The following is a 12,338-nucleotide window of genomic DNA, read 5'->3' on the forward strand; positions in this document are numbered from 1 at the left end:
CACCAATCTATGGCATTGTCCAATTGCCGAAGGTTTCTAATATCTTTCCGTCTTTAATATCTTCCAAAAATATTTAATTATAAGAATAATTATTCGAATTCATTTATCCGAAGGTTTTTGTAATAAACGTAGACCGTTTGAGGCGTAGACCAATTTACAGGTACGAAATTGTGGTACACAGTTTATCAGCCTATTTTTTTTTGGTCCAATTTCCGAAGGTTTCATTAAATTATTTAGAACGTTAGCCAAAATTCTTTACATCTTATGAACAAGGTGGGGCCGATTTACAATGCCTCCTTATGACGAGAACTTTTTTTTTTATTTTGCTCTAGTTCGTAGAAAACTTCCAGGCGCGTGAATGCTGATGCTCGCTTTCTTTTACAGATCGCTATTAAATCCATTCTATATTCAACACAACCAACTTTCAAATTGTGTATATTGCACAGCAGCTTGCCATTGTACATCTAATATTGCATTTCTCCTATTGTAGGGGAGAGATATAAACATATATCTTTTCCTTTCATTATTGCTGTTTGTTGTACATAATAACTCCCAGTACATTACAGCTACCATTACAACTACCATTGCAGTTATTTTAGTGCAGGGCCATTTGACTGCTAATATTGCATTTCTCAACCAGCAGTACCCTTTCTTTTTTCCAATATCACTTTGGTCGTAGGTTGTATGACAGGGGAATTTCTAGTCTAATATAAAAATGTAGTGATCAAAAATATCTTTGGTCCAGTGTCAAAGAGTTTTACTAACCGAAATACGTTTAGGTCGTTGTTTACAATATTCCCCTTCATCCTAAACAGGAAATGAAAAATGGAAACCACGATTTTATGCCGTTTTGTGAGCAAGAAAAAAATCATGTAACTGGTTTGTTTTTGTAAAATGATAACATAACTTCCTATATTTATTGAGGCAAAGTTTTTGGTGGATCTGTTAATACTGCGATCCGTGATCATGGTTTTTTGTATAGCTACAGAGGTGAGTCGTTATGAAGGCTTTTTAGCAGAATAGCGAGCAGCTATAAAGCTTATGAGCTGATTGCCAGTGCGCAGGCAAACCATAGAGCTATACCATATTAGTGGGTATAGGTACATTATTGGCCATCATTGACCAATAATGTATATGTAGTGATATCGAGGTCTTGTAAAAAACGTGTGCGGTAGGCAACACAGGACTGCACAGATGTTTTCGCTTTAATGCAGGTCAAGTCACAGATTGGGTTAGCATGTCACTGTTCATGATGGATTTTCCATCAACGCAGTAATAATGAGGCATTGATGCATTTGGCTCGAGTCCTTTTGTTTATTGAAAATCGAGAATTGAGTCAATTTCTCTATGCTGACAGTAAAGACTTGATCTAATTCTTACTAGTAGGATGTTTTGAGTTAATGCAATTCTACAGTGAATAAAAGGATACAAGAGAATTGATTCGATTCACTTGTGTGATGAGCCTTAGGCTTACTCGAGCGAGCTTAAAAACTCGAGTGCCCATCTGCGGTTAAAACACTCAGAAGAAAAATACGTGTGAGATGGCGTCACTAGTTGTTTTCATCATGATTGTTGATATCAGCTATTGCGTTCAAGCTGAAGTGTTACGTGTCTCAATTCTGTCGGCCTTTTTTCAATGACACGCGTCATAATCGCGCTTTCACTTGATCGGACCGTTTTAATCAAGTTTCTTGGTCTTGAAATATCCTGGCAATCAGATCATCTCAAACATAAAAAACAATCGCATATGATAGAAAAGTACAGATACTTTATGATAAAATCTACAGAAATTTGTGTAAGTTCATAGTTAAAGATGTAGTTGCGTCAAATTTACGTTGATCTTAAAAGAAAGCATTTTTTTTCTCTATCAGTTGATGTTGTTTGTTGTGTTACGCGATCGCATTGCCAAGATATTTGAAGATTAAAACCGAAAAAATCTGATCGCCGTAAAAACGCTCAGGCCACAAAAACGTGCCCAGACTTGCCCAAAATGATGTCACGCGTTAGGCAACCTGTCTCCATCTCTCGTATTCACATCGGCTATTTGCGATAAATGTCTAGTCTTACGCGGCTCTATTGGCATATATCTTATTTTGTATTTGCTCATGTTGGCTAGAATAAAATTTTAAATCCTGCTACAGATGCATTATTATGAATGTTTCAAAGGCCTCAAATAACGAAAATTGAAAATTTGTTCTACTCACTTTCTCCAAATGTTGTGTAAACATTTGGGTACCGACTACCAATTCTACCGGTCTACGGTAATTCTGTCAAGTCACTTATGTAGAACGCGGTCTTTGTATCAGCAGCTACCCGTTATACTAACGATATACCGCCTCTTATAAGCCCCGTCCACATTATGCCTGTCGCCTATCTTTGGGGCAGGGCTGTATATCATTGCCTACACCGTCTACGTACTAGTTTCTTACTAGTAGTATTCTTACCGAATACTACCGAAGTGAAATAAGCAAGCCACGTCTTTGAAAAGAATATAGACAGGGATAGAGTGTTAAGGATGAGAAGTCTGCTGCAAACTGGATTTGAACTCACCTTCTCCAGTTCTGCGGACATCCATATACCACATCCAATTCACTACAATATTCTGCAAATCATGTTTTGCATTATCTTCAACAATATTATTTTATTGTATAATTTTTACAAGCAAAATTATTTTCATCTCGGCATAAAACTTTTATTAAAAATATTCATCAAGTCGTGGCCACTCAGATAGTATTAGCTGATACAATAAGACAAATTCATCTACTGCAACAAACTCAAACAAAACATCATGGATTATGCAGCACGCATTCCAGTCTCTCTTTCCACTTTATGGCAGTTTCCACACTGACAAAGCTTCTTCGGCTGGTGGGACGACATAAACATTCTGTAATCAGTAAAAAAAATGCAATAAATATATGTCATTCATAGATATTTCATTCTAAAGCGTATCTATTGACAGCTTCCAAATTGGGAGTTAAATAGATTGCGAGTGTAATTTTAAAAACGAATAAACATTTAATAAAGGCACAAGCAAGCCAAGCTAACGATTCGAAGCTTTGGTTCTGGAAATTAAAGATTTGCAATGATCAATCGATTTTACCCACTTCTTACGAGTGAAAATAATTGGTAATCATGACTCTAATTTACCAAAGAAAATTCGAAAAAAATATTAAAGCTAGGTAAAACGGCAGATAAGCTATGAAACGATGATTGGAGATAGCAAAGAATTATCATTTTATTCATTAGTAAATGTATTTATGACTATAAAAATATTATATTTACTCAAGTATAGAAGACTCTAAGTTAATTTACCTCCATTCTGTCTTCCTCTGCAGCGAAACGCTGCTGACGCCTGTCAACAGCCATAGGCTGTCTACTCCAATATTTTACTAAAAGTTGCTCAAATAACTCTGAGTCGCAGTCGCTATACAAAACTATGTATAACTTAGTAATTGTTGAAACGCGTTGAATCAGTAACGTTGAGAATTCTCTAACGATGAGATTCTTCGAGATCACAGACAACGCGTTTTACGAGTGATAACATTTATTACGGCCTATATAAAGATTTCGCGCTCATGATTGGCTAACGAAGCGACCTCATATTTATCGCTCGTGGTTTCGTTTCAGATACCTTGCTTGTGACGTCACGAAATAGGCACCCGCTGGAACGTGAGCTTTTTAAAAGAGGGCCTCATTCAAACGCATATATCTCTGGACAGGGTTGGTCTACAAAGACAAAAATGGCATCAAATTGTAGCTGATGTTTTAGCCTTTTATGGGTCCTAATTTCATTAAATTGACTTTTTTGACGCAACTACATCTTTAAGTGATGATTGTTTGTAAGTCAGATCGCATATATCGACGTCAGACTGAGCAGAAGTTACTGCTCCGATACAAATTTATGCATTGCATGGAAAAAATTACTGCAATGTAGTCAGAAGTAGTTTTGGGAAGTTCTGCGGCCAGAGAATCTCCCTCTAGAAGGGTATCATTCTGCAATTTGAAAATCCACCCTTTTTTGTTGCCATTAATGTACTGTTGTCTCTGCTCCTTAGCCATTTGCTAATGTCGAGGCTTAATTGCGGGCTGTTATCGGAGGCTATAAAAGAAAACGCAAATCTAAACCACCGCAGAAAATAAGATTTTTAAAAACTCAGTTGGCTATATCATGAGTGACCAGCCCAGTCAAGTCCAACTTGGCTTGTATTTACAACAAAAATTCGAGGTCTTTCCTTCTGCTATAACGGCTATATGCACCTAGCCGCCATTTGCATTGCAAGTATAGCTAATGGATCCAATTGAATTACTGCCAGAATTAGATTGTTTATTCGCAAATAGTAGATGGTCTTCATTATTAGCTTATAGCAGACTTCAGAGTTGCTAGCTACACAACACTAGCCAATCAGGTGAGCTATTGATAATGATTTTTGTAGATTTGTAAACTTTCCTTGATCACACTAGTGACTCAGTTCCTTTGATGGCCTACTAGGAGTATTGCCGGTCTGGATGATCACTACTTGCTGGGCTCACTGACAGGCTGACGTCAGGTAAGGTACTCAGGCTAGTCATGCTCATAATTTATCCATTTTTATACCACAATCTGTTGCACAAATAGTAGGCATTGCAGGGTTCCTACAAGTATGGGAAATGCGTAAGGGCTGTATATGTGACATCCCAATTCTTGTCGTGTTTTTAGTAGTTTTTATGATGAAGGAATGATGTAAAAACTCAGTTGAGTAGGTCACATCAGGAGGTACATACTAGGGTTGCGCGATAGCTCGATAGTCGACTACGATAGTCGGTAGTTGTCTTCTCGATATGAATACAGTAATACTTCAACTTACGAGTGCTCCAACGTACGAGAAGCTTGAGATACGAGCCAGCTTTTAAGCAAGTTTTAGCACTAACATTTGAGCCATGTTTGAGATACGAGCACGCGAGTCAGTTGCCAAGTATGCCAGAGGTGTTTTATGAGAACAGCATCACTCAGTATTTTTCAACTGCTAAGGTTATACTTTTGTACCATGTTTTTGTGCGCGATTTTCAATGCAGAATTATGTGAATTGAAAGTACTGTGCGTAGACCGAAAATTTGCCAGTAAAATGAAAAATAATGCAAAGAAAAAGCAAATGATAACAATTGATATTAAACAGAAAATTATTGAAAAATATGCGAAATGTGTATGCGTGATTGAGCTAGCTCAGCAATATGACAGAAATACATCCACAATTATCAAACAGAAGGATTATATTCAGGGCATTTAGTTCGCAAAAGAACTAACCATAATTTCTAAACGGCGCAGCGATCTTCACGACCGCTGATAGAGAGACTGCTCAGGCATGGGATAAAAGATAAACAATTGGCCGGTGACAGCGTAACTGAAATGATGCGATGTGAAAAGGCCAGTTCTATCTATCAAAACTATAAAATAGACATTCGGACAAGTTGGCTAGTGGTCGTGCATTAACCCTTTGTGACGACACCTGTGTTCGTCCTAATCGCAACATGTTGCAAGGGCGACAAAGGCAAACATCCTTAGATAGGTTTATCTTAAAACGGCCGGCTAGTTATGGGAGCGAAACAAAGAGAAAATTAGCTAACCAGCTAAAAATTTCAAACTATGAACGCCGAAGAAATTTTAATTACTTTAAATTAAAAATGAAAATTTGGTTTTAGGTTTGCTTCTAAGTTTGTCTTTTAAGGCATTGATAAAATCCAAATTTATCAAAGTCAGCTGTTGTAACGAAGGATAAATTGCACCGACATGCGAGTAAATTGACATACGAGCTCAGTCTCTGAACGCATTAAGCTCGTAAGTCGAAGTATGACTGTATGTTGCTTATTTTAGCCTATCAAAACATTTGAAACTTATATATCGTTATCGAATAATAAAAAAGAATATAACTTGATAGTTTTGTAGAAACAGTCAAACTCGGATAACTCGCCCTCGATAGCTCAAACACATGGTTAACTCGAACAGTTTTGTGCCCAATAGCTACTGCGGCGGTTGTTATCGCTTTAGAATATCACTTTATTCCAAGCCATAGAGGTTAACCTCAACTATTAGTAGTTCTTAGACGTTGTTATTACCATCATCGGCAAAATATTTTTGTACGACTTTTCTAAAGGTTTGCAAAAAAATCAAATTTTACCAATTATCCGCTTAGCGATGGCCCTCCGAAAGCAAGGAAAAGTGAGCTAACCGTCGGATTTCCTTGAAAAAAAATCAGCAAACTTGATCTTGGTTAAAACGCTCAAAAGAAAAAGATGTCTTTTTTCTGAGCATTTCAACGGCGATCAATTTTTGCCAATCTTAATTTGAAAACATCCTGGCAATCACATCACCTAAAACAACAAACCAATCTCAAGTGATAGAAAAGTCTCTATCCTTTTTGATGACATTTTTTTTAAACTTCACAGTAGAAGCCTTTCAATTTGTAACAAACCATCTATGCATTTGATTTATATATAATTTGAATATGTACATTTATCTACTAATAAATACATGGACTTGTGACAGTGCTCTGATAGCTTGAATGCTCTGACCACTTGAACACTTCCGTTCGGTCCCGTAAAGTTTGAGTTATCCTAGTTTGCCTATAGTTTTTGTTGTTTTTTTCGGCAGAATTTTTTCTGCAGCTTTTCCTTTTCCTATCCCTTTTCACAATCCTCGATCTTTCAGGCACGATAATACGATAGTTTTACCAGCTGCCAAGTCACGCGATAACTATCGGTAAACTCTGTCTGCTCATTGATAATTCGATCGCTATCGGTGGGACAACTCCAACAATAGTGATAACACCTTTCCAAACCACAAATGCCATCCCTAGTACATACAGTATAATACATACAGTTTACATATAGTATAACGTAAACCTTCCTGGAATTGATTATAATGGACAGTAATTTGCAGTTAATCAGAATTAGCAACCTCTGTGAAAGTTCAAATCTGTGAACTAGAAACTAATGAACTCATCTGATAAAATCACATTTTGATTAATCGAAAGCATTTTCCTCTTTTTCTTAGTTTATTAGTCAGCTTTGGGGGTTGATGGTGAATAGGAGGCTTGATGAAGGGTGTTCCAAGCAAGTTACAGTTTTAAAACTTATAAAACGTAACAGGTGAACAACAAACCCTGACTACTGTTATCACAATGATGTCCGTGGACGAATCTCACTAGGCCAGAGTAGGAGAGAGATTCACAGATTTTAGTTAATTTATTTCTTCAAGTTTTAACGAATATTTTTACCTTGGGAAGTACTGAAGGCTGAAGCCATGAAAGTTGAACCCCGAAGGAGCGAGGAATTACTAAAGGTAATATTTGTTGGTTATAATTAGTGAATGCTTGTTGTATATATCGATTGCGGTAGGAAAATGCAAAAAGGTTGCTATATGATTTGTTCTCAAGCCATCCCCTAATTCATACAGTAGAGTCATTGCCATGTCAATCAAAGCGGCATGGAAAAGACAACTACCGTCTTTCTTGCTGCTTCTATGCCCAAGCAATCTCTTATTGTGTATCTCGAAAAAAATAATTGATATGCTTTCACACATAGGCTAGAGATGCAGGCTGCCTCGAGTTTTTGGAAGAGGCTCAAGGGGTGGTCACACGAGCGCCGAACCGAACTAAATGACGCAAAACGACGTCGTTTTCAACTCTAAAAAGTTCGACCGAGGACATTTCTGGCCGAAACGAACCTTTTCGGTCCTGCTCGAAATTTCGTGCCGAACCCTTGCTCTTATTGGCTGGTTAAAATTCTAGAATTCTAGCGAGCACGCGTCACATTTCTACTTACGTTCGCGTGAGTAATGTTAAAAAAGAAATGGGACGATACTTTTATTTCGTTAAATAAACCACATGAAGCAATTTACGACAAAGTTCACCCGGACTTATGATTGTGTTGCATAAATGTAAGATGTTGCACTTATGTTTTTGCATAAATGTAAGAGAATTGTGATTTCCTTTCGTGTAGAGTATAAGTAATGTGTCATATTCATCCTGATGAAGTATCGTTGACTGATTTATTTATGTAAAACCACAGTACTATGATAAAGACTGTTTTTGTTTGTTATGTACTCAGCATAGAAAAACATTCATTTGTTAATAAAAAAATATAATTATGTTGATGGGAAGGGTTGGCAAAATCTTTGTATCGAGTGATTTATTTTGAGCAGCTGAACGATCTTCTGATAAATCTGCTGTGTAATTATAATTTATAATTGTTCCTCAAAGTTTTTTTTGTTTACAATAGAAATATTTAACTCAAATACATAAACACTACTAGTGAAACCGTGTCCTGTCTCTCGTATGGTATCTAGGAAGCGAAGTTACTTCGGTGGCCGTGTGACATGTGCCACGAACCGAACCAGCCTCCGAACCGATCCTATGTCGGTTTGGTGCTCGTGTGACCACGCCTTTACCAGTCCTTATAAACACTTTAGCTCTGCATTCTTGAAAACCTTACCTAGCTAAAAGTTTTGTGAAACTAAATGCTGTATGACTCTGTTCCGTATGGGGCTGTGCATGAGCATATTCCTGTGAAGGAAACAGGACCACTTTAAAAGTACAATGCATCCATCCTTACTATTGTTATATACGGATTTTATGATATATTTATTTTTATAATTTGACTTCGTTGGTATTGCAGTGATTCATGATTGCTGGTGTGATCAGAGTAAAAGTGTTTTTCTCTTACGCTATTTGTATGCTTTTGCTATTCATACTGTTCATTACTATCGTTTATCAGTTGTGCAAATTAAAGTTCTGTCGCAGAAAGAAGACAAGAACAAAGAAGTAAGAACAAACAACTACTACACTGTTTAGGTGAATAAAACATACGATCTATTGGTGGAACCGAAGTGTCCCTTAGGTGTAATAAAAGGAGTTCATAGTTAACTTTGCACAGTGGAACTTTGATTTGTGAAATTAATTCATCTCGGACGCATAGAAAGAACAGAACTAGTGAATAAAATCTACGAATGTCTGTTTGTTTACCGTTAGCATTGGCGGTCTAGACGAGGCTAGGCATAGAACACAGGGAGTGGGAAGATGATGGTCTGAGGAGGTGGCTCTTGCATTATTGCTTCAGTGTTGCTTTGTTCAGAATAAATGTTTCAAGAATGGAAGTAAAGAAATTTATTTACATTGGTAACTACTGAAAAACTACGTCATCATACGGAAAACGCAGAACCTCTTTGGCGAGAAACTATAGGCGCCCTGCTCTGTATGTGACATATGATAACTCCAAATTATACAACAGTTACTGACTTCGCTAGCAAATAAAACTGAGCGAGTGAGACGTGTTGTATGTCATATCTACGAGAGGTAAATGAGCCATGGCACGAAACAAACCGGCCAAAATACAGAAGGCGTGTCCGTATCTAGAAACATTTTTTGTAACTCGAAGCGAAATTTTATGGAAAGGCATTTTGTAACTTGGAAGTGTGGGTGTAGAGTATTTTGGAAATAGAGGTAGTGCTGTGGTTGTACGCGTGTGCTGATAAATTTTTGGGGTCATTGAGTGCAAAAGTCATTACGGCAATAGAATCCAAAACATCCCTATAGCATGCTACTCCATGGCGACTATTTTTTAACCCTTCCCTATAGTGGTAGTCAAATACAGGTTGACTGTCAAATAGAGAGTAGTGTTCAAATAGAGGGTGGCGTTGTATGTTTCAAATAGCTCATCAGAATTTTAGGAAGATGAATTTAACCCTTTTAACGGTGAAGCGAATGTCACCTATATTTTGTACTCTCCTTTGGGCAGAGCAACATTAACCCTTTTGGATGCAAAAAATCTGACAAATTATTTCAAGCTTGTCAAAGATTTCTAAATATGCATTGGGATTTCGAAAATTATCTCTACCAGTTGATATTTATTGCTTGCAACTAACCTGCGATGATATTATAGCCTGTGTCCTGCTTAGCAATTTGTTGGAGCTCTAAATTTTCATTTCATTCTAAATTTGAAGACATATTTTTATTTTACCACTATATTTAACAATGCTGCATAAAAACTCATTGCATTCATTGATGTTTGCTACAGTTTGTAGCAAAAACTGACATTTTATGTGCACCAGAAAAGGAGTTATGAGCGTCAATCCATTATAAGCTGAGTTAAGATAACCGTAAGGAACCTATCAAGTAATCTACTATATAATTGGCAATTGTTGTCTGTCTGTGTAATTGTGTGTCCGCCTTATAGAGCGGTCTTTACTTTTTTTGTCGTACGAATTTCGGTCGTACGAAGCGAACTGAATTAACATGAGTAGTAACAGTAAATAAAATATAGAGCGGTCTTTCTTTTTCCATTCGGTCGTACGAAGCCAACTGAGTAGTAAACACCGTACTTTCGGACTATTAGCCGCTACTTTTTTGTGATGATTTGAGTCAAGCGGCTTATATAAGGGTGCGGCGATTCTGTGTTTTTTTTTTCACCATTAGGGCGCATTAACCGAAATCTCCGGTTAGCACGCCTCTTTACAGTGCCCAACGGCACTGTTCCGTCTTAAACAGCAAAGTTGCTGCCGTGTTAAAAAGCGCCGTCCTGAATTCTGCGGCCTACACAAAGGTGCCTATACAGCTATACAAATGTACTACTCATTAAATAAAGTAAATTAATGAATAGTAATTTACATGTAATTAGTATTTACTGCCAACGCATACCGAGAAGGTCATGTGAATGTTTGTTTCTTGGGGAAAAAATGCTGTTCTCACTTACTAAATTTATACATAAAAAAGGTGAGTACTTCTCACTCAATGTTGTATTGTCTATGAATTGCCATACCTCCACTACATAACCCTTTCACCTGCATCCATGTACAAATTTAGCTATCGGCCTACTGCCAGCCATTTTGCCGATATTGCTTCATGAAATGTATACAATATTTGTTTTAATTTCAAACTCCATCTAGAACGTTTGTTTTGGTTATATATTTCATTTTGCCAACATGTTAACTAACACTGCTATGCAAAAAATTCATTGTATCTATACTTTGTGCATTGATAAAGCGATGTGAAGCTACGAAGCTAAAATGATCCTCTACAATGTTCCTTATTCTTACAAAACCATTAGTTTCACCACCATCAGAGTCGGTGCTGCTATTGCTATTTTAATTAACTGTGTAATCACAAAAATCTGAATCGGCTATAATGTCATCAACATGAGTAGTTATTTGTTTTCTAACTCGGACGCGTTTAAAGAACTTACACAAAAAATGCTCGTTTTCAAGTTGGAAATTCCCAAACAAAGATTAAAGTATTAAACTTGAGGCTAATTTTATAGAGGAATCTTAGGACAACACTGTCACTACCACAAAAGTCCTAAAGACCGTTGGTTATGTTATCAACGAATAATAAAATTCAGTTACTAGCAATTGCTGGTAAAGTCGCAAAAATGCGTCTACGCGGTCGACCATAGAAAACGCATAAGTCTACTTCAGTGAAAGGGTTAAAAACGTTGGGTTTGCCACTGTTTGTGATAGTAAACATGTTCATTTCCTTCTGCAGCCGAGTTACTTTTACTTTTTTCCAGCTACGAGTACTACAGAACTACAGCTACTACAGAACTTGCACGGGTACTGCTACTGCGTTTTACCCACTAAATTTCTAGTTCAAAAAGGTAAGTACTTCTCATTCAATGTTGTATTGTCTATGAATTACCACACCTCCAATACTTAATAACGTGGGATTTGCCACTGTTCGTGATAGTGGGACATGTTCATTTCCTTCAGCAGCTGAGTTACTAATTTTTTCAGCTAAGAGTAGGCCCACTGTAACTTACTACTACAGAACTTGCACAAGTATTCCGAGGGTCGCGATAGGTGATGGTGAAAAGAAAGAGAGCAGCTGGTATCGACTTACGGTCACCCTGCTTTAGCCATGACCAGCTGTACGTCGCCTGCTCAAAAGTAGGCACAAGCTGAGAACTGTTTGTTCATACACCCGACAGAAAAACATAAAATGTCTATCCACAAGTGTTGCGTTGAACTAACATTGTGTTATTGTTATGTCATGCTATGTTCTTCATGTGCTGCTATACCTACATATTATCCACATGCAGCATTTTCTAACACATTTTTCAGTGTATATATTTACATTCATTCGTTTTCCTCATTGTATCTCATAAAAAGGATCTCATGTTGGCGTTATGTTTTATTATTGTAAGGTGCTAATGCTGTATCTGCCTTGACATCGTACTGTCTGTGCTGTTATACATATAAATTTTATCAACACAACCTCATTACTGGTTGTATATACCATGTCAAAACACAGGCTACAGACGAAGAACTAGTGAGTCATGATTAGTGTTTTAAGCATGTAGAACTCTCAATTCAA

At 37.1% G+C, this 12,338-nt stretch overlaps 1 protein-coding gene across 1 annotated transcript in view; it reads left to right on the forward strand.

The window, feature by feature from the left end:
* LOC137401078 (beta-1,3-galactosyltransferase 5-like) overlaps positions 1 to 12,338 on the forward strand; it is a 51,331-nt gene that overhangs the window by 24,904 nt on the left and 14,089 nt on the right. The window contains exon 2 of the mRNA XM_068087428.1: positions 4,434 to 4,547. The gene's annotated coding sequence lies outside the window, so the exon portion shown is untranslated. The remainder of the gene's footprint in view (positions 1 to 4,433; positions 4,548 to 12,338) is intronic.

This window comes from Watersipora subatra, chromosome 7 (assembly GCF_963576615.1).
Source record: "Watersipora subatra chromosome 7, tzWatSuba1.1, whole genome shotgun sequence".
Taxonomy (NCBI): Eukaryota; Metazoa; Bryozoa; class Gymnolaemata; order Cheilostomatida; family Watersiporidae; genus Watersipora; species Watersipora subatra.